General features: G+C 36.1%; 1 protein-coding gene across 4 annotated transcripts in view; it reads right to left on the bottom strand.

Moving 5' to 3' along the window:
- The window catches only part of CCDC178 (coiled-coil domain containing 178), a 434,788-nt gene extending 416,140 nt beyond the window's left edge, over positions 1-18,648 (bottom strand). Inside the window, exon 1 of one of the 4 annotated variants that reach the window (XM_060613562.3) lies at positions 18,326-18,644. The gene's annotated coding sequence lies outside the window, so the exon portion shown is untranslated. Of the gene's footprint in view, positions 1-18,201; positions 18,306-18,325 lie in introns of those variants that run through there. The other 3 variants (XM_060613563.3, XM_060613559.3, XM_060613560.3) reach the window with 3 other exon arrangements.
- Between the last annotated feature and the right edge of the window lie 2,864 nt (positions 18,649-21,512).

Consider the following 21,512-nt stretch of genomic DNA (forward strand, 5'->3'; position numbering starts at 1 on the left):
ATTGATATATGCAACAATTTGGATGAACCCCAGATTAGTTATGCTGACTGAAAAAAAAACCAACCTCAAAAGGTTATATATTGCAGGATTTCATTTTTTAAGTTTTTTTTTTTTTTTTTTTATTTCTTTTGAGAGAGAGAAAGTACAAGTGGGGGAGGGCCAGAGAGAGAATCCCAAGCAGGCTCCTCACTGTCAGCACAGAGCCTGATGCAGGGCTCGAGCTCACAAACTGTGAAATCATGACCTGAGCCAAAACCAAGAGTTAGACACTTAACAGGCTGAGGCACCTAGGTGCCCCGCAGGATTTCATTGCTATCCATTAAATAATGTAATAGTGATTGAGAACAGATCAGCAGTTGCCTGGGGATGGAGATCAGGGAAATGTGATGATGCACAAGTAAGTATCTTGATTGTAGTGGTGCTTACACAAAGCTACACATGTGATAAAATTTCATAGAGTTATATACCTATACAGAAAAAAAATGCAGGTATTGCTGGTGAATCAATGAGCTTTACAGTTTGTGCTTTTGATGTTGTACTATCGTTCCCTATGATGTTAACACCAGGGGATGATGGCTGAAACGGGCACAAAACCTTCCTGTATGTTTCCTTGCAGCTTCCTGTGATTTTATAATTATTTTGAAGTAAAAGGCTTGAAATAAATAAAACCATAAAGGGAAAGAAAAATAGGATACCTAGAAAATCTCCATGCTTGTGGAAATTAAGAAATAAATTATAAATGAACTATATGGAAGAATACATCACAATGGAACTTAGAAAAAAATCTGGACAAATATAAACATACTGCAACATGTAGGACACAACTAGAGCAGTCCCTGGAGGAGGTGTGAGGGTGGAAGAATGTCTATTTTAAGCAGTATTCCAAGGGGAAGTCCTTTTTGAGAAAGTGATGTCTGATTATAATGAATGGAGAGAATGTGCCAAAAGCTTTCAGGGAAGCGCTATCCAGGAAGAGCTACAGAGGTCCTAGAGTCAGGAATGATTTAGAATGACCCAGAAACAGTACCTGTAGGTAGTAATTAACTCTAGAACCAATCCTAATGCAAAAGGGTAAATTAACAACCACAAAAAGTCTATATAGTGTCTCAGCTAACTTTTACCTGAAACATTCAATCCTTGGACCCGGTCACTGCTTGGAACCCTCAAGCTGTTTTCATCACCATGGCAGGCTAGCTTCTTAACTTGCCAATAGAGCAAAATTGCAGGTCCTTCACAGGTCTTGCCAGAAATCTGGCTGCTAAATTTTCAATACTTTCGCAAGCCAGTTAGGACTTGTAGTAGCTTAAAATCAACCATGGTGACAAGATCTATACCATGGAATCAGCAAACACCAGAAATGAGGTTTTGTTTTTGTGTTTGTTCTGAGAGGTGGTTGTCAAACATTTATCAGTATACTACTACCAAAGAAAGATTCCTGAAAAGATAGGACATGAGCTGTGTCACTAGATAGAATATAAGGTTACTGGAAGAGAGGATGAGAGAATTATAAATGTGGTGACTGAAATGAGCTAGGTTATCAAAGCTGGAGTGGGTTCCACTTAGAGAAAAATGAATAGAGAATTTGATTCTATCAATTGGGTTATGAATAGGAATAGAGTCATAAGAATGGGAGAGTAGGTAAGAAGAAATATTAATTTCGGGCTAAAAAAGTTTAGACATCAGTTGTTTCAAACATATTCATTCTTAAACTCTTATTTCCAACCTCTCTCTTTTTAAAGATATCACCTCCTACTTCAGAGAGAAAATAGAAGGAATAGGATCTAAATTTTAATATCCTCTCACCAAACCTACAAACCAAACACATCTGTGCTTTCATGGCCTCCTTCTGTTCTGACAATGTAGGAGTAGCCCTCTACTGGTTTGTCTTATCCCTCTACTTGTGCTAGAGAGCTCGTAATATCCTCCCTCTTGACTTATTATTTCTGATTACAAATCAAAACTCTTATCTTACTAAAGCTCTCTGTTGTGCTGTCATCTTAAAACGATTGTTTATCTTGGCATTCATGAAGCCACACATTTCTTGGTTCAACCCCCTCCCAATAAATAGAAATGCCTTTCTTTCCATAGTTATGATTCCTTATGAAAACCACTTCATCAAGCATACCCTTTACTGTATATCCACTTACTGTGCTTTATTTTTTCTAATGACTCATTATTATTTAACCTGATAATACATTTTTATAATCTCTTCCTTTGTTTCCTCTTTTCTGTTAGAAGGCAAAATCTGGGGGCACCTGGGTGGTTCAGATGGTTAAGTATCGACTTTGGCTCAGGTCATGATCTCACGGTTCGTGTGTTTGAGTTGTCCATGCTGACAGTGCAGAGCCTGCTTGGGATTCTCTCTTTCCCTTTCTCTCTCTTTCTCTATCTCGTACTTTCTCTCTCTCTCAAAAATAAATTAATTAATCTTTTTAAAAAATTTAAAAAAGAAGGCAAAATCTGTGTTGTTCACTGCTGTACTCCTACCATCGGTTAACAGCAGCATTAAATAGAAGTTTCTACAGTGATGAAAATGTTCTAAATCCATGCTATCCAAAATGGCAGGCATTATACTAGCCAAGCCATATGATCATGTGGAATCACTATTAATCGTTTGAAATCTGGCTACATAACCCAGGAGTTGCTTCTCTGTTTGTTACATTTTAATTAATTTAAATGTAAATAGCCACATATGGCTAGGTGCTACTATATTGGACAGCACAGATCTACTACAGTGCCTTCCACATAGGAGGATTCAGCAGTCTTGTTGAAAATGAAAGAACGCATGAATGAAAAATACATGTATGAAAGAATGAAATACCTGCAATCAGTTTATAGTTTATAGATTTGACATGGAACTGTCACCTTCCCCTCCATCTATTCAAGATTTCTGGCATCGGTTCTGTTATTAAGGTTTTGATTAGAATTTTTACTTGTTTCCATACTTGCCCAGCATATTACACAAGGCTTTTGTTTCACCACATTAGGCTGGCATCTTAGCAAATCACCATATTCCTCAAAGTTTGTTTACTTCCTCATTGCTAAAGCAAGATTTCTGAGCTATTTCTCTTTCTGGACAGAAAACCCTCTCACTTTACCTATTTCCTCTCATAATTTTATTTGTACTTGTCTTAAATATTCTTAATGTGAAATATTACATGGCAACATAAAAGTAAACACCTTGTATTCTACAATGTGGACTGAGATATAAGTGGTTAACAATATCATTCAAATTTCATTGTATTACTCAGGGGTCACATTTCACCTCTTCCTCACCAAAAATTACAACCATCAAAATTATAATCCCCATGGCTCCAGTTTATTTTTATTACCTATGTATCTCAAAACAATATACTGTATCATATTTATTCAGAGTTTTACAACTTTAAATTAATGATATTATACTCTATAAATCATTCTACATCTTATTTTTATTGTTAGGAAATTTTTGAGATTTATCTATGTTTTTATACCTAGGTGTCTTTTGTTCTTTTTCACTGCTGTATAGAATACTACTGTTTTAGTACACTGTTCTATTGATGATCATTTCAGTTGTTTTCAAATATTTTCACTATTATAACCTAGTCTACTATAAGGTTTTTAAAGTTTATTTATTTATTTTGAGAGAGAGAGAGAAGGGGGGGGGAGAGAGAGAGAGAGAGAGAGAGAGAGAGAGAGAGAGAGAGAATCCCAAGCAGGCTCTGTGCTGTCTGGACAAAGCCCAATGTGGGACCTGAATTCAAACCTTGAGATCATGACCTGAACTGAAGTTGGACACTTAACCCACTGAGCCACCCAAGTGCCCCCCCTACTGTAGGTTTCTTACATACTTGTCTTTGTGTCCTATGTTAGAGTATCTCTGGTGTATACACATGGTAAAGTACATTCTGGGTTATAGGTTATTTTTTTTTAACCTTCAATAGTTCTAGATATAGTCCTTTGTTATTAATGCATTACAAGGATCTTCTCCCAGTTTATTTCAGTGTTCCTATTTGAAAACATATTTATTTTTAATAGAAATAAGCATATAAATCAGTTTGGATCACCCGCTGCTCAAATCCACAAACAATAGCAAAAGTCATTAGTTAGACAATTTAGAAACTCATCCTAAACACTCAGAAAAATTAAAGCCTTAAAGCCAATGATTGTACCATATACTCTTCTAAAAGCTAATAAATATATTTATATACTTCATCTTTGTAAGATGTTTCTTTTCATCTATGTTATTTTCATGGTTTTGATAAGGCTATGAAATTAATGTGCTATTTTCCTATTCTTTCATATCCTCATGAAAATATTAAGCAACTTTAGAGTATCTTAAGTCATCTTAGTAGCCATGATTACCTCACACATTCTTTTCAGTAATCAGTGCAAACATATGGATAGCCTTCCAGTAATTGTGGAAAACATATTTATTTGTTTATTCTTACTGGATTTATCTTTAATTCAGCTGATTTATTTTATAATAATTTAAATATACACAATAATGGTTAGAAGTCAACATTCTTTTTACAAAGAAGATTTTAAAAGGCTTGACAACAGGAAATACTACGTAAATTATTGAAATGTTAAAAAAGAAATAAGGGTACCTCAGTGGCTCAGGTCATGATCTCACGGTTCATGGGTTCGAGCCCCCATCGGGCTTTGCACCAAAAGTGCAGAGTCTGCTTTGGATTCTGTCTCCCTCTCTCTCTCTGCCCCTCCCCCGTGCATGCACATGCTCGCCCACTCTCTCTCTCATTCTCTCTCTAAAAATAAATAAACATTAAAAAAATTTGGATGCTTTTTCCAATTTTTAAACCCATAATATAACTGACATTTCAGATGGAAACCATAACAAGGAAGCAAACAGGAATCAGAGTCAGCATCCTGGCCAAAGTCAGTAATCAGAGATTTGATCTTGACTGAGGAGAGGACTGACCAACTCAGTAGTGACTGAGACTAAAGATCTAAAATGTCTAAACCAGATTGCCAATTATATTAATTCTTCTTTAGTTGCATATAAGAAAACTCAATTTAAGCAAAACAAAAAACAAAAACCCCACAAAAAGCAAACAATACAACATAAAAAAATATTTATGGAAAAGATACTGGATAATTAGTGGGGAGTATCGGCAGTCCATCCGTAACATAGGCAGGAATACAGGTACTCAGATGCCATCAGCATTCTGTCTTGGCCTCCAACACTCTTTTCATACTCTTTCTAGTTTTCTTTCTACAACTTGACTTTTCCATGTTTCAGAAATCTTCTCTGATAACATTTCCTGAGACTGTTACTGTTACTGTGACTGAGAACTTCAGCCACCGAAGTGAAGCTGACTCTTTCTCAAATTCGATTCCAGTTATGTTTGGAGGGATTTTAATTAGCCTTACTTGGGCCAAGTGCCTATCAATTGTTGCTGGGAGGTCAGGGTACTATTATTGTGCTAGCTTAAGTCTGTTCTCCATTCCTGGCCACTGTTATGGCCAAGGATGAGGCTACTGTCAGCATAGCTGCCCTCACTATAATGTTGCAGATGGTAGGGTGAGGGAAAGGATAGGGAAATAAGTCTAAACAGACATTCCCAGGGGCTCTATTCCAAAAATGGCAGGCAGACTAACAAGCTGTGATTCTACACAGAATATTTTGGCAATCATGCAGAGATGTTTCTAACAATTTGAGTTTTTCCAACAGTGAACAGAGCTATATTATGAGGTAGAAAGCATTATGTAAATAAAAGAGATTATGGATAAACTATAAAATCATTTATTAAGTGTTATATAGGAAAGATTTGGAAAAGTCTAAGAGATTGGACTGCATTATCTTCTAAGATATTCTTACTTTGATGGTTGATAATGCTTGATTTATTTCACTTTAGCCATTCATTGATTCGTTTAGCAATTTTTAGAGTATGTATTGTTTATGTCACTGTGCTACTTGTTTAGGATACAAAAGAATGAGCATCTTCTGTGCCATCAAGGTACTCACCAACTTGATTATATATATTTTAGTTAATACCAACAAATTTTAACACAAGGTCTAAAAGTTACATGTCCACGAGACAATAAAGATCTTCCTTGGTGTATTCCTCATACCCCTTGCCCCTTTACCACACGTTCCGTATTCTAGCCATAACATAAGTCATCAAAACAAGCCATATACTTCCAGGCTGCCATTCCCTTACACATTTTTTTTTTTACTCTACCTTCCTTAGGTGTCTAATATGATGTCTCCTTTTACTTCTCACCACAAAACAAATTTACTTACTCCTCCATGTACTTTATTTTTACTTCAGTAACATATTGTACTTATAGAATTTCTTAAATAATTATGCACGTGTTTTTTTCCCACTGAATTATGAGATGTAAGAGGACAAGGATGTTGTCTTATTTAGTTTTTATAGTCAAAGTGCAACACAGTAAAAACTCAAAAAAACTGATTGTAACAAGATAAGGATAGTGAACAGTGGGAAATTTCTGAATGAAATGTGACTATAAAAATTAAAGTTAGAGTTATTGTTAATAACAGAAAACAAAATAATTGTCATTTATATATATTTATAAAAACCCTACAGATGACATTTGCTCATGAAGTAGCATAATCTTACCTTAAACATAGAAAAGATTCATATTTATAATAAAGTATAGGTCAATATTCCAATCACATATTCAAGGAAAAACATTTCAGTTTTCAATATGCAATCATTATGATCATTCTTTTTTTACTGAAGTATAATTAACATACAATGTAATATTAGTTTCAGGTGAACAACATATTGATTCAGCTGTTCTATACATTACTCATTGCTTACCACGGTAAGTGTAGTCACCATCTGTCATCAAATAAGGTAATTACAGTATTATTGACTATATTCCCTATGCTGTACCTTTCATCTCTGTGACTTATTTATATGTGGGATCTAAAAAACAAAATGAACAAACGGAAACAAAAACAAACACAAAGCCAGACTCTCAAATACAAAGAACAAACTGGTGCTTGCCACAGGAGAGGTGGGTGAGGTAATGGGTGAAATTGGTAAGGGGGATTAAGAGGTACAAACTTTCAGTTTTGGAATAAATAAATCATGAAGATGCAATCATTATAATCATTCCTGACAACTATTTTCAAAGTTATTTCAAGAAACAATGAAAAAAAGTTTGCCAAACAAAGCTCAACCATTAAAAACAGATAATCTTACTCAATATGCATTTATCAAATATTGACTTCCATTTTAAGCCGAGTTCCAAAATTTTTATTATCCTAGAAAATTTATAATGCCACAACAGTGATAGAAGAAAGAATAACTCCTGCCTTGTGTGTTGCTTTCACAAAGACCATCTTTTTTCTAATCTTTTATTCTTTGTTATATAACATATAGATCACATGTATTATATATTATAATATGTATATATTATATTATATTACATACTTTATATATTATATATTATATTAAATCATATATATTAAATATTATAACATATATCTTATAATATGTATATATAATATATGATATATAGACTATCTAGATTATTTTGTGGAAATGTGGAAGGATTGCAAAATGGCAAAGAAAATTGCAAAAAATGCATATTTTCCACATCTTTCCCACACATATAGATAATAATTTCATTATAAATCTTTAAACTCTATTCATCTGATTCCTAATCTCTTCTCTCTTTTTTTGAAGTTCTATTGACTTTATATTATGTTTGTATTACATCCAACAGATTAAAGATGCATTAAATATTACATCTCATGGTTTTACTAAAGCCAAATACATTTTCAGAAAGATTAGATATCATCTTTCTCTACAAATCAAATTAGAACTGAAAAAGTCAGTTTCCACACATATATTCACAAAGAAATCATATGTCATACTCTGAATTTGTCTAAGAGATGAACCTTTCACCTTCTGATAATTACTTGAGACATAAAGAATGACAACTCAACTTTTACAGTGTTAAATTATTTCATAGGTCAATATCACGTATTAAGTTGCTATTTCACATCAAACAGTTTTACATTTTACATTTGCAGACAAAATATAAAGTACTAATTCATTCATATTCAAGGACTACATTATGTCTAAAATGTAAAACAGCAAATACTTATACATTTGAAGCCTCAAAACTCTTATGGAAGAAATACTTTAATTAGAAAATACTATTTCAGGGGCGCCTGGGTGGCGCAGTCGGTTAAGCGTCCGACTTCAGCCAGGTCACGATCTCGCGGTCTGTGAGTTCGAGCCCCGCGTCAGGCTCTGGGCTGATGGCTCGGAGCCTGGAGCCTGTTTCCGATTCTGTGTCTCCCTCTCTCTCTGCCCCTCCCCCGTTCATGCTCTGTCTCTCTCTGTCCCAAAAAGAAAAAAAAAAAAGAAAAAAAAAAAAAATACTATTTCATTTTACTATAAGACAGCTTTTGCTCCTGAAGGAATGTACCTTTCATTTTACTTTTTTTAGACTGTCAATAACTATTGAATACTTCCGCCTATTTCTGATAGAGATTTTAAAGAATATAAGAAAATCTTGAGACACAACTCCTGCACTCCAAAAGTTTCAATTTATTGGGAGATATTATTACTAACTTTCTGAAATAGCTAGGGAAGTCTTGATGCAAAGAAAGCAAAAATGATAGCTTGAACTTAAAACATACTTTATATGCTCTTACTCTCACTACCACCTATGAGGTAGGTAGAATTACTGGCCCTGTTTTGCCAATGTCTTACAGCTGGGCCGTGTAGAACTGGATTTAGCCCTGCAGTCTATCACCATGCTATTCTCTAGGCAAGTATTATAACCAGTGTTCATCGGGTAAAACAAAAGTAAGAAAAGAGTTCTCAGGACACTTCAGTGTGCTATAATGTACAGTAACTTTAAAACAAGAATGAAATGTGCAGTATTTCCCAATCATTAGTAAAATGTAAATCTGATTTTAGCAGAATCAGGGGAAATGATTACAAAGTCTCTGAGACTATAGAATTAGGCTCAAAATCAAATAGATTAAAAGCTAGATGTAAACGAAAAAACAAACAGCCAGAGGAAACTTTATTTAAAAATGAGATGAAAAAGGTGTCTGAGTTCTAGAGTTATGAATCCATAAAAATTTAAAGCCATCCAGCTATATTAAAAAATCTCCCATATCAGGAAGAAATTATTAAAATGTGAGTAACAAAAAGTTTCTGGCTTAATATATAAATAGAAAAAATTGGTGAGAAAAAAATGAAATATTCAAACAGAAAAAATGAGCAAAGAACTTGGAACTAACGACCTCTAGACACACACACATGCACACTGGGGAAAAAAGAGCAAATTAATATAGAAAAAGTATTTAGTCTTCATGAATTAATATGATAAAACTTTTCTGCAGAAGTTATAGTAAAGTAAGAAGAATCAATTTATCACATAGCAAAAGGTAATATAGACATGCTAACTGAAAAAAGAATGTCTATATTGTGAATGGATATATTAGCTGAATCCTATAGGGGAGAAAAATAATATATAATAGAAATAATATACATTTCTCTTTGATAAAGGAAACCATAATTTTTTAAAAAGGAACCTCTTTTAATCAGGGAACCATACTTAATGAAATAGGTGTAAAGAAAAATCACTTTTACCTAGAAATTCTTTTAATTCAGGTAACCATGTTATGCATCATTTATCTTCATTAGTCATTAAACTAGAGGATGTAGAATATTTGTAACCCACGGACACAAAGAACCTATTTGTTAACCAAAGTAAGCTTAAACTTGAAATTGCCTCACTGTTACAGTTAGATTATATGTGCTATTTTGCTGTAATTCCATGTAAAAAGATAAGCACTTTCTTATAAATATTTTTTCTTTCCCACCTAGAATGTAAACTTTGTTTTCAACAATTTTGGTATATGTACAGATAATGATGCATGGATAATCACATTAATGTATATTATGAATAATGGTAAATTTCTTGCTGAACTGATGGGATTCCACCAAGTTGGAATTCAGTTAATTTAGAGGAAAATTTTAAGTGTGGTATTCTTTACACAACTCAGTTTGTATCTACATCAATAGTATATTACTAGTGGAAAAAGTTGTTCTAATGGAACCATAGGTTTCACTTAGGAATGGCAGTAATGTATTTCTTCAGCCCTAATGTTAGTATTACCCTTTCATACCTTCTCCCCATACACACACACACACACACACACACACACACACACACACACACACACCAATACAACATCCGTAGGTATACATACCAATAAGAGCTCTTCTTCCTAATTTTACACACTCTAGGATCCTCAGCAACAAAGAAACAAACTTCTTTTGAAAAACAATTCTAGTAACTTACCTAAAGAAGGACTGAACATAGCAATAAGGAACACATTATCTCCATGCTGTTTCTATCTATAACTAATTCATTTATTGTGTTTTACTAAGAGAAACTGTAAAAAATATTTTGGAAAATTGTTTGCCTTTTCCAATTGATTTAATTGCTTTTTAAAAGATATCAACAAGCAGCTGCCTTGAAATTTTTCAAGTCTTTTGTCTATTAAGGAACTAAATGTTAAGACAACTCAGTTACATTGATTAATGTAGTATTAAGGTACATAAAATATGACCTTCCTACAGGTTTATTTATTGACTTTGTAAGAAAGCCTTTGATATTATCAACTATTCTGAGGTTATATTTGAATAATGAAGAAACTACTCTGTTCACTAACCTTCATTTAGAAATTTTAACAACACTCATCAAGATCTGTTTTGTTTATTCTTCTAATGCAAGACTGTTCATCCTGCCTGTCATTGTGATGAACTTTGTAGGGTTTAAAGGCTGAATAATCTTAGAGGAATCCTGAGCTTTCCCACAGGAGATACTTTTTCCATGGGAGATACTTTTAAAATTCTATTGAGAGCTGTTACTTAGTGCTGATATTTCTGCTTTTGCAAAAGAATTATCCATACTTTGGCATGGAGCCTCCAGAGTGTATCTGATTTTTATTCATCCAGATTCCCTAAATGATCTTCCCCACAATGCAACTACTGGATTAATGCAAAGCATATGTTGCTAAATAAGAAAGAATTCTAGTTCATATGAGCTACCAAGTTAAAATTTAATAAAAACCGAAAGACTAACTCTTCCTTGAATATGGCCTCGGCAAAAGGTCATGCATTTTTTCCCCTCCCTCCTATAGGTCTTCAAACACTAAATTGAAAACAGGTAATGTACTGCTGCCACTCACCCCTTCATCCACCATTCACTCAGTTTTCCTCTTCTTAGGTTCTTTCCCAGAGCCCACTAAGTCATCTGAGGGAAAGGAAAATATGAGACTACAACTAACCAGAAAATAAAGAAGAATAGGGTGAAACTTGACAATGAAGCTTTATTTCCCTCTAACTACAGCTTTAAGCTGTTAGTTGAAAAAATTTAATAAAATACTGAGGTTTCCTATTACATGTTTCATTCTACACAGAAATGTACCTTAATAGCTTCCCACTCCATGACTGGCCAATAATTCAACACAAGAGATTTCTTTGTATGGGAAGGTATACTTTCCTATACTTTTGAAAAAGAAAATGAAAATGGACGTCACTGTGAGGTTATCATTTTGCCATGGGGGAGAAAGTAAGTCTTCTATTCATGATTCCACTTTTGAAAGATTTTAAAATACAAACATTTGGGTTTTTTAAATTACTGTGATTTAGCCAAGATCTCAATACAAGCATTACTTAGTCATGTTTTCTAGGAATTATATGATTTTCACTGGTAAATAATTTAAATTGTTAATATTCAGTATAGAAATCAAAATTCATCCAGTGGTATAGCTCTTGAGAAATGTTAAGTCACACTGGAAAATTAAGCTTTCCAGTAATTTCCTTTCTTATTCTTAAATTTTCAGTTAAGAGAAACAGTTTTTGTTTGCTACAAGACAAACCAAAGATGTAAATAAAAATAAATAAATAAAAGCACCCAGGAAGAAATCTGTGCTTAGTGAAATAACAGACAAATAGAGAGCAAATGTGTAACCATCTGGAGAATAAGAAAATCAAAAGTAATAGGCGGCATTCAGAATTTATTACAAAGAAATTATGCCAAGAGCTTCTTACTGCAGTTTTCTATGGAAATGTTCAAATCAGTGGATAAAGAAATACATTATATACAACATATTTGGGCCCTACTGATATAATTTTGTACATGATCTCATGGCATAATATTTGCTAAGTAATCTAAATTAGCTTGGCTATAAATGCTGTCACACTGATTGAAAACTTGCTATCACACCACAAACAGCCAGTCATAATAAATGATACAATTTGGTGGAATTGTCTAGAGCCAGAGGGATATGATACTGGGTCATCTTTGGCAGTGTATTATTATAAAATGCAAAGAAATTAATAAATCTAAAAGCAATTGAGACACCAAACAGATACAAAATAGAGGGTAGAAAAGAGAGGAGACTTAATGAAAACTAAATAGGTCAAACCAGCAAAAGTTCATCATCACCCTAACGAGGGCTATAAGGTGGGATCCACAACGGTTCCCATCATCAGAAGTATAATTTTGACAATTCCACTTCCATTTGCTACTTCAGAATCTAGATGGAGAAGGAGGAGAAAGAGAAAAAAATAAAATGTTCTTTCCCACTGTCTAAATCAACCCTTCAGAATGTACCCTGATATCAGCATTTCAGAAATCAAATCCAGTTACCAGTTGGCATTTTCCTCCTGCATCTTTGGATGCAGAAATTATTTGTTTTCTCTTTGAAGCCACAGTGCTTGGCATGTGTTAAATGGCCAAAAACAAAAAATTTCTTGCATGGAATTGTTGGACTCTGTGTGAGAGAACAGAATCTTAGTTTGAAGGGCAATGATGAAATTTCTGAGCCTGTTTTCTAGAGCTGTGCTGTCCTAGTGTCTTAAAGACACTACCCATGTTAAATTTTAAAATTAAAAATCCCATTCCTTGACTCTACTGGCCATGAAGGACTCACTGACCACAGGTAGCTAGTGGCCACTGCATTCTGGAACAGTACTATCATTGTAGAAAAGTGTTTCAGATCAGACAACACTGTTCTAGAGCAAGTCAGTAGCATATGATAATTTTCCACACATATTTTCTAAAATCTATATTCATTTATTCATTCAGAAAATATTCATTGAATATACATTATATGCTAGGCACTAAAGACACAAAAATAAACAAGACCCCTTTTTAACCATTTAGAACCTTTTGGGGAAAGACATTAGTGAATAGATAGTCACAATCCAGTGCCATCCCAGAGGGTTAATTGGAGGAGAGCATGATTTGGGGCAAAAAGTAATCAAGAAGAAGACTACTAGTCAAGGTGAATATTTTTAAAATTAAGCCAGATGGAAGTAGAAATGGAGAGGAGAAGAAAGTACCAAAAGGTACTTAAGAGGCACAAACAGCATGATTTGATAAGAAATTGGATGTGGTAATAGAAGGAGGAGTCTAGAGTAACTCCCAAGTTTCTGGCATGAGGGAACGAATAGAAGGCAATGCCATTAACTTCATTTGGGTCTATGTGAGGAATAACTGGTAGGATTTAGAGGAAAGATGACTATTTTAAGTTTATAAATGGGTGCTTTATAATGCTATATGGGTGTCCAATATTCTTGAGAAGATCTGAGATGAGCTCAGAGGTTTTGGTACTATCATTGTGGAGCTGGCAGTTTGATGAGATCACACAATGACAAAGAAAGGAATGCTGGCAGTGAGTGCCAAAAAAACAACATTATCAATTTCTTAAAAATCTGCAGGGAAAACAGAATAAATGGGATCATAGAAACAAAGGGAAAAGAATTGAATAAATGGGATCATAGAAACAAAGGGAAAAGAATTTTAAGGAGGAGCCAACAACCTAAAGAGCTTCAAAAACTTACATAATAAGATAAAAACTAGAAAGAAAAAGTCCATTTAATGTGGCAACAGGTCATAAATGACCTTAAATGACAGTAGCAAAAGTTAGGTAGCAGGAATCCCAGGAGTGAAGGAATGAGAAAGAAGAAAAGGCACGGACAGACCACTCTTTCCAGAAAATGTACTGATACAGGATGTAAAGAGCTGTACACAAATTGATAGGTAGATATAAGCAGGGATGTTTATTTTGTTTCTGGTTCTATTGTGGAAAAGGCTTGTGCATTTAGTTTAAAAGTTGCCATGTCTATAGGCTATGCATATAATGGGTTCAACTTAGCTTGTTTGGATTAATTGCAGCTTATCTCCAGAGCTACTGACCCTTGGCCAACACTATGGAATGCATTAAACTAAAGATAAATGATGTTTTGAAACCATGGGTCTGTGAGTTGTTTCAGAGCAGGATATATCAGCCTGCCAGCACTGTTTAGTAATAATAATTGGATTTATAATTACATCTAATTTCGATAGAGCCTGGGGGAGGGGAACTTTCAAAGTTAAAACTGGAAACATAGCTAGAATATATCTACATGAGGAGTTCATTACAAAAGATCTCCACCGTGAGCAGATTTGGGTTTCCTGCTACAGAGTGTTTCAGATGCACACCAATAGTGCTTACAGACCTGTCTGTACAGACTAAGAGCACCTGTATGACCCAGAGGTGGGAGAATAAAGAAATATGTGCCTGTGATCTCTGGACACCTTTCCATGCACATCTTCTGTTGTTTCTATGCTATATCCTTTGCCTATAATAAAGTTGTTCTGAGAGCACAGACAGTAAACAGAGTTCTCTAAGCAGTGGAACACTGAAGGTAATTAACACATAATTAACACTGGCTAGCATAATGTTACTAGCAAAAATACCCTGCTCTTTGTCAGTCTGTCAAAGAATTTGTCAAAACTGTGATCTGGGGGCTCAACAATTACAATTCCTGAGGATAGTTTTCTCTTCAGGAAAAAATTTATAAAGTCTTATTTCCACAAAACAAATTTAAAAGAAAAATATTATCCAGTTTGTCTGTGAAACATCTTACTAACCATCAGTGATATCTGACTGACTGATTTCCCATGCAAAGTATTTCATTAGTTTATTAAGAGAAGCAGTCCATTTTAGGTACTCATACCCTCTTGGTTGTATTCTTCCACTGCCTTTTCAACCATTTCATCATCCCTCCACCTTCACCATGTGATTTCATATGCCCAGGCACCTCATCCATTTCATTGGCTTGTGCTTACATCCAAAGTTTTTCCGGCATCCTAATGATGGATTAAATCCCCTCAGTTCACACTGAAAGGTCTTTTAATTATCTCTGCTCACATAAACATCCTATAAGTACCCAGGAAAAGAGGCCAGATGGTAATGTTCATAGATACAGACTAAGGTGAAACAGAGGGATAGAGTGATGAAAGTAGATTATCAGACCGTTTAATCAAGTGCCAAGGAACGTATCTTTTAAATCTGTAAGATGTGGAATTAAATTCCAGATGGGCTCCTTATCCGCTATATGACCTTGAGAAGACTACTTCATGTATGTGAGCATCAGTCTCCTCCTCTGGAAAATGGTAAAAACAGTAACATCTCAAAGTGTTGTGTGAGGATTAATATAACATACACATGCAAACTTTTTAGTCCACTGACCAGCATATAATAAGCGTTTAATAAGCCGTGATTTAAATTCAGTGAATGAGGGGCGCCTGGGTGGCTCAGTCGGTTAAGCGTCCAACTTCGGCTCAGGTCATGATCTCACGGTTCGTGAGTTCAAGTCCCGCGTCAGGCTGTGTGCTGACTGCTCAGAGCCTGGAGCCTGCTTTGGATTCTGTGTCTCCATCTCTCTCTGCCCCTTCCCTGCTCACTCACTCGCTCTCTCTCAAAAATAAACATTAAAAAAATAATAATAATAAAATAAATTCAGTGAATGAGAGTTCACTAACAAATTATATATTCATGAATACAATCTTAACCTGTCCAAATCTCTCCATACCTCAGTTTTCTAATAGGAGGGTAAAATTAAATTGACCTAAGTGAATTTCTATGAACACTGAGAGACTGAATACACAGAGGAACAAAGGCCAGACCATATGTAAAAACAGAATGCTAACCCACAACCTCTACACCAACCAGCCTAGGAAGCCAAACCACCACCTGTGCAGTAATCAGCCAGGAACAGTCAGGACTTTGTCAATTACTGCCAGCTTCTCTAATACCTGCCGGCACTTACAACTCAGGACCAACAAGAGAAAGCCAGATAAACCCTTCAAACCAATCACGTAGGATATCTTGCTCCTGGTTAGCCCACCTCCAGCGTCACCATGCAACAGCCTCTAGTCAGAGCATACCTAAAGTCTTCTCTTTTTTCCCATTAGAAAACGTTCCCACTCCCTTGTCTCCCTTGGAGTTTCTGCCCTTCACAAATGATAGTGGCGACTCCCTTGCTATTGTAAGCGCTGAATAAATAGCCTCTGTTTATTTTCTTTGGGTGGTTTTTGTATCCACAGCATTATAACTGAGGCTAAAAGTTCAGCACCAATTTTGAAATTCCATATATTTTTATTAGTGTTATTGTGCAGAAAAAACAGACATCATGATCATTAAGGCTCACCCATGCTACCATCTGCTTGTGGATATACTACTTTTCCACCAGACATATAATCCAGAAGCTTGTGATCAATCCAATTCTCTCCCTTACATCATTACCACAACACAGATTCTTTGACTACTACAGTATTCCAGCTGCTTAATCTCTCTTATTTTCCCTTCTTGCCATACATTTTTCCGCTTTCCATTTTGTCTGAATTCCAATGTCTAGCATTTTAGTAATTCTTTAGTCAATATTCTCATTAACCTTAAGTTTCATATACCTAGATAAACTCAGGGTAGACAAGTACCGTTTTTGTTTTTTTCCCAGAAACTCTCCTTCCTTTAAAAACAAAGAGGGTTCCTTTCTTTTGAGAACTTGTTTGCCCACTCCATCCACGTTTCAATAGATTGCAGACAACTCTAGTGGTCCTAACCCCAACGTGAATGCTGTAGGAACAGGCAGGTGAACCAAATGGGATCCAGGAGATTCATCCCAGGGCATTTTTAGATTTTATTGTTAGCTACAAGGTTGGGAATTTATGAGTCCAGAGCTCTTGGCAATCATAGTTCTAGCCTAGTGGAATAAGCCAGTGTGAGAATGAAGTCCATAACTGGAAGGAAAAAGAGTGTATGCAGATTCCATTCACTGCTATCGGGAATAGAGAAGAAAGAACAAACTCTGAGGATTTAGTGACAAGTTAGTTGAGTCTGAGGTTATGTCCAATCTGAGGCAAGAGCAGAAGAGAAAAGGCTGGGTTGTGTATAAGAACTGTGACAGTTACCAACATAATGGGACTTAACCCAGGTAAATCGGTAGATTAATGTTCAGACTCATAGTTTTGATAGTTCTGGAAATTAGCTGGATATGGTTAATAATAAAAACCTTAATAGTGCAATAATAAAGTGAGAAGTATGTATTCAGGATTAAGAAGTATTATACATTCAAGATAGAAATGCACTAGTCTCACATATAAAGTCTAGAGTATAATTTAACATAAACTAAAAGCTCAAAATCCTTCAGGTTGTTGGATGTGTCTCACAATTGGCCATTCATTTGTCTTTGAGTTTTTAACTTTGGTAAGTGATGTCCTAAAATCTATTTGCCACAGTAGGACTAAGAAATGACTGGGGGGGGGGGGGGGGGGAGGGGATGGATATCGCTTAGAATGCTACATTTGGGTCAAGATGCCCAGACAGATCATGCAATAGTAAGTAGGCCTGGGTGGTTACCAAGTCAATCCACAAATATTTACTGAGCATTCAAGAATGTCGAGAAAGCAATTGAAAATGCTTTGAATTGGAAGTGAGGACACCCTTAGTCTCCTGGATTTTAAGCTTCCTAATTTTCAGGCCTTGGCCAAGTCATCTATCAGCTAGCTGTGTGCCTCATTTTCCTCATCTGTAGAAAGGAAGTGTTATTGTGGAGCATCTTATTTGAGGTGCTGCAGGACAAAAAAATTCCCAGCCCTAAATAGGGTGTGCAGTATTTGGGCAGACACTGGACAGATAAAATATCAAAAGAAGAAAAACAAATAGCAATTCAAAATAATACTACATGAGCCACCACAAGGAGGCCTTATAAGCAAAATAAAAGGTAGAAATAATTACTTTAAAAGAATAAGAGCCTAGGGATGCAGTTCTAGACAGTGTGAAGTACAGCTGGGTGGCCAGTGGAGGGAGACTTTACACCCCCTTCCCCACGCCACGGGGATTTTTCTCAAACTCACCGAGTATCAGCCTTACCACACTGATTAAGGATTGACCCGAATGGGGTGTAACTTGGGGCGCAGGCCTAGATGCTGCCGGGGGAGCCGTGCAGGCGGCCAGGAGGAGCGCGCAGCGCCGACTCACCGACTCCGCCCGTCTCCGCCCGTCTCCCAGCGCCGCCCCTGCCCACCCCGCCGCCTCAGCGGCGCCGGCCGAGGCCCTCCGGGTCTGTTACCCGGTGTCCGGGCAACCGCGGGCGGGAGGCGGCCCGCTCCGGATCTCCGGGCGCGCGCTCCCTGGGCCTCCCGGGCGGGTGGTGTGCCAGCTCTGCGTTTCCGCCGCAGACCAGCCCACGTGGGGACTCCGAGCGCCTGGCCCCTAGCGAGCGGCCACCTCCGCGCGCTTTTCCTTTCCTAACCTACTTGCCCGGCCAAACTGCTTCTCTTTACTGAAGAGGGAGGTGTGGGCCCGAGTCAATACCTTTCCTACAGTACTTATTGCGAGAATCAAGGGATCACAGCCTTCAACTCGAAGATAGGAGGACTTTGTTTCTTACTCTCCAAAGGCGGTTTCTGGTATCCTCGTTATCATTTCTATCAAAGGGAAGCCTTCCAGCGTGTTTCCTTGCCCCTTGGTACAAAACAAGAAAGACTGTAAGTGGTAAGCTCCGTTTGCTTTGGTTGTTGCTTCTAAGGTGACTTTACTATTGAAAAACCTGAACAAACTATTAGGGACGAAAGGAAAACTTTGTATGACCGGAGCTTGAGGTGGGGAAAGCAATGAATTCAAGCCATTTGTGTAAGGGTCTATTTCTAATAAAAACCAATTTTTAAGCACGGTCCGTCTCACAAAGCATAAAATATTTGTTTCGTCTTCAGGGAATATAAATACTGTGACCTGAAATACCCCTTAAAAACACTAGGGCGTCACCAGCTAGCCTTCTTGGATGAAACCAACCGCTAGATGATAAACTAAAGATAGTTTAAAATATAGCATCAGGATAAGAATTAGCATTCTTACACAGACAAATCATATTTCCAGGCAACACTGAGAACAGGCAAAGGCCTGCCAAGGTTAAGTGATCAAAATCTATTACTTTAAGAAGCAATTCAATTAGTAATCCTTTACAGTGGTGGGAAATCTGCAAGGCCATACCTGGAATAAGATTATTCCAGCCATAGATGTAAAAGAGGAAGCAATAACAAGCAAATTAGAGAGAGGTCTTAATCTTAAATTAATATATGCAGAAGCAGAGCTCTTTTTGTAATTAAAAAAAAAAATAGATTCCAGAATGCACCCTCCACTTCCCCATCTCCTTCCATTAATTATTTAAATTTGACATGTTAGCAATACAATGTTATTTTAAATCAAATGAATCATTTGCATGCCAGTAAATATATATTCATGAGGGTTCAAAGTATTTATGTGAATATATTAAAACAATACCTAGATTTTTTCCCCCAGAACAAAACTTTACCTACTAGAAACTTCATTCTTGACAGTTTTCTCTTAATTGATTAGAACTCATTGATAATTGCTATATATATATTATGATAGGCAGAATTCTGAGATGAATCCCAAGGACCCTACCACCTGGTATATATGACCTGCCTAGTCCTCTGGACTTTGAATATGATGGATTTTATTCTTTTCATTAGCTTGCTATATGATACAATTGACTTTAACAAGGGAGCTGATCCAGAGTGGCTTGAACCTAATTGGGTGAACTATTAAAAGGAACTGGCCTCGGGTCACCTGGGTGGCTCAGTCAGTTAAGTGTCCCACTTTGGCTCAGGTCATGAACTCATGATCTGTGAGTTCGAGCCTCGTGTCAGGCTCTATGCAGACACCTCAGATCCTAGAGCCTGCTTCGGAGTCTGTGTCTCCCTTTCTCTCGGCCCTATCCCACTCATGCTCTGTCTGTCTGTCTGTCTGTCTCTCTCTCAAAAGTAAATAAACATTTAAAAATATTAAAATAAAATAAAATAAAATAAAATAAAATAAAATAAAAGGAACTGGCCTCTTCCTGGGGTCAGAGATTTAAAACATCAGAAGGATCTGACACCAGGCATATTCTCCATTGTCAGCTTTGAAGATTGAGGGACCATGTGGCAAGGAGCGCAGGCAGCCTCTCAGACCTGAGAATGACCCCAGCTGACAGTCAGCAAGAAAATGGAGACCTCAGTCCTACAACCTCAAGGGACTGCATTCTACCAACAATCTGCATAGACTTGGAGGAGGACTGTGCTCCAAATGAGAATGCATCCTGCCAACAGGTTTACAGATTTACAGATTTTGGCCTGTAAATCTCTGAGCAGTCAACCTCTCTTGGGCTTCAGACCTACAGAACTATGAGCTAATAAATGGTTTTGCATTTGGGGTAATTTGAAATAGAAAACTAAAACACCTATTAACTTTGAATAAACAAAAGTGAGATTTTTAAATACAGGAATATCTCAGTAATTCAGGGAAGGATTGGAGCCAAAGTTCAAATAAGACAGAAATCAGACACTGTAAAATTAAATCAATACCAGATCAATTATAAAAAATAACAGATAGATAAGGTCATCTTATTAGCAAATAGAAAAACAGATTTTCTACAAAAATAGAACAGAAATAGCAGATTTTTCTATAGCAACAAGAAAAGATAAAGACCAGCATGACATATCAACAGTACACAGAGGAAATAGATCAAATAAAAATACATTCCCTGCAAAACTATCATTCAAGAATGAGAGCAAAGAAAACCGTATTTTGAAATAGCAAAAGTTTATCATTAGCGGACCCATGCTGGATGATGTACTTTAGGAAGAAAGAAAATAGTAAAGATATTGTGAAGATATATGGTTAAATCTAAACAGTCTTCCATTGTATGAGAACATGTCAACTATAAACTTGTTCTCCAATTGTTCATGGCTTTCTCTTCCTAATAAGCCTTTATCCGATTAGTCTTTAAGATCTGTGCATGAAACTGTTTTAATTTATCTCTGACCCTATTAGACCATTTCAAGAATTAGATTTAACAAGAGAGTGTTTGGGCCCCCTTTTTAACTTACACCAGAACTATTTAGAGCTGCTTTTATATTAAATAAATGCATTACCACACCTGCCATAGAGAATTAGCTGGATTCTTCTATTTATTGATAATAATGATGTATTAACATGGACCAGCAGGGTCCTCAATAGACAGTTGGAACCAGTATTTAATTATATCTGAAAAAGTGGCATGATATCAATTTCTCTAAATTAAACATTATTGTGTTTGGCAAGACATTCTCCAAAATTCAATTTGCTTATATCAAATTACTTTTTACAGCAGCTTGATTCAGTT

This window comes from Panthera onca, chromosome D3 (assembly GCF_046562875.1).
Source record: "Panthera onca isolate mPanOnc1 chromosome D3, mPanOnc1 haplotype 2, whole genome shotgun sequence".
Classification (NCBI taxonomy): domain Eukaryota; kingdom Metazoa; phylum Chordata; class Mammalia; order Carnivora; family Felidae; genus Panthera; species Panthera onca.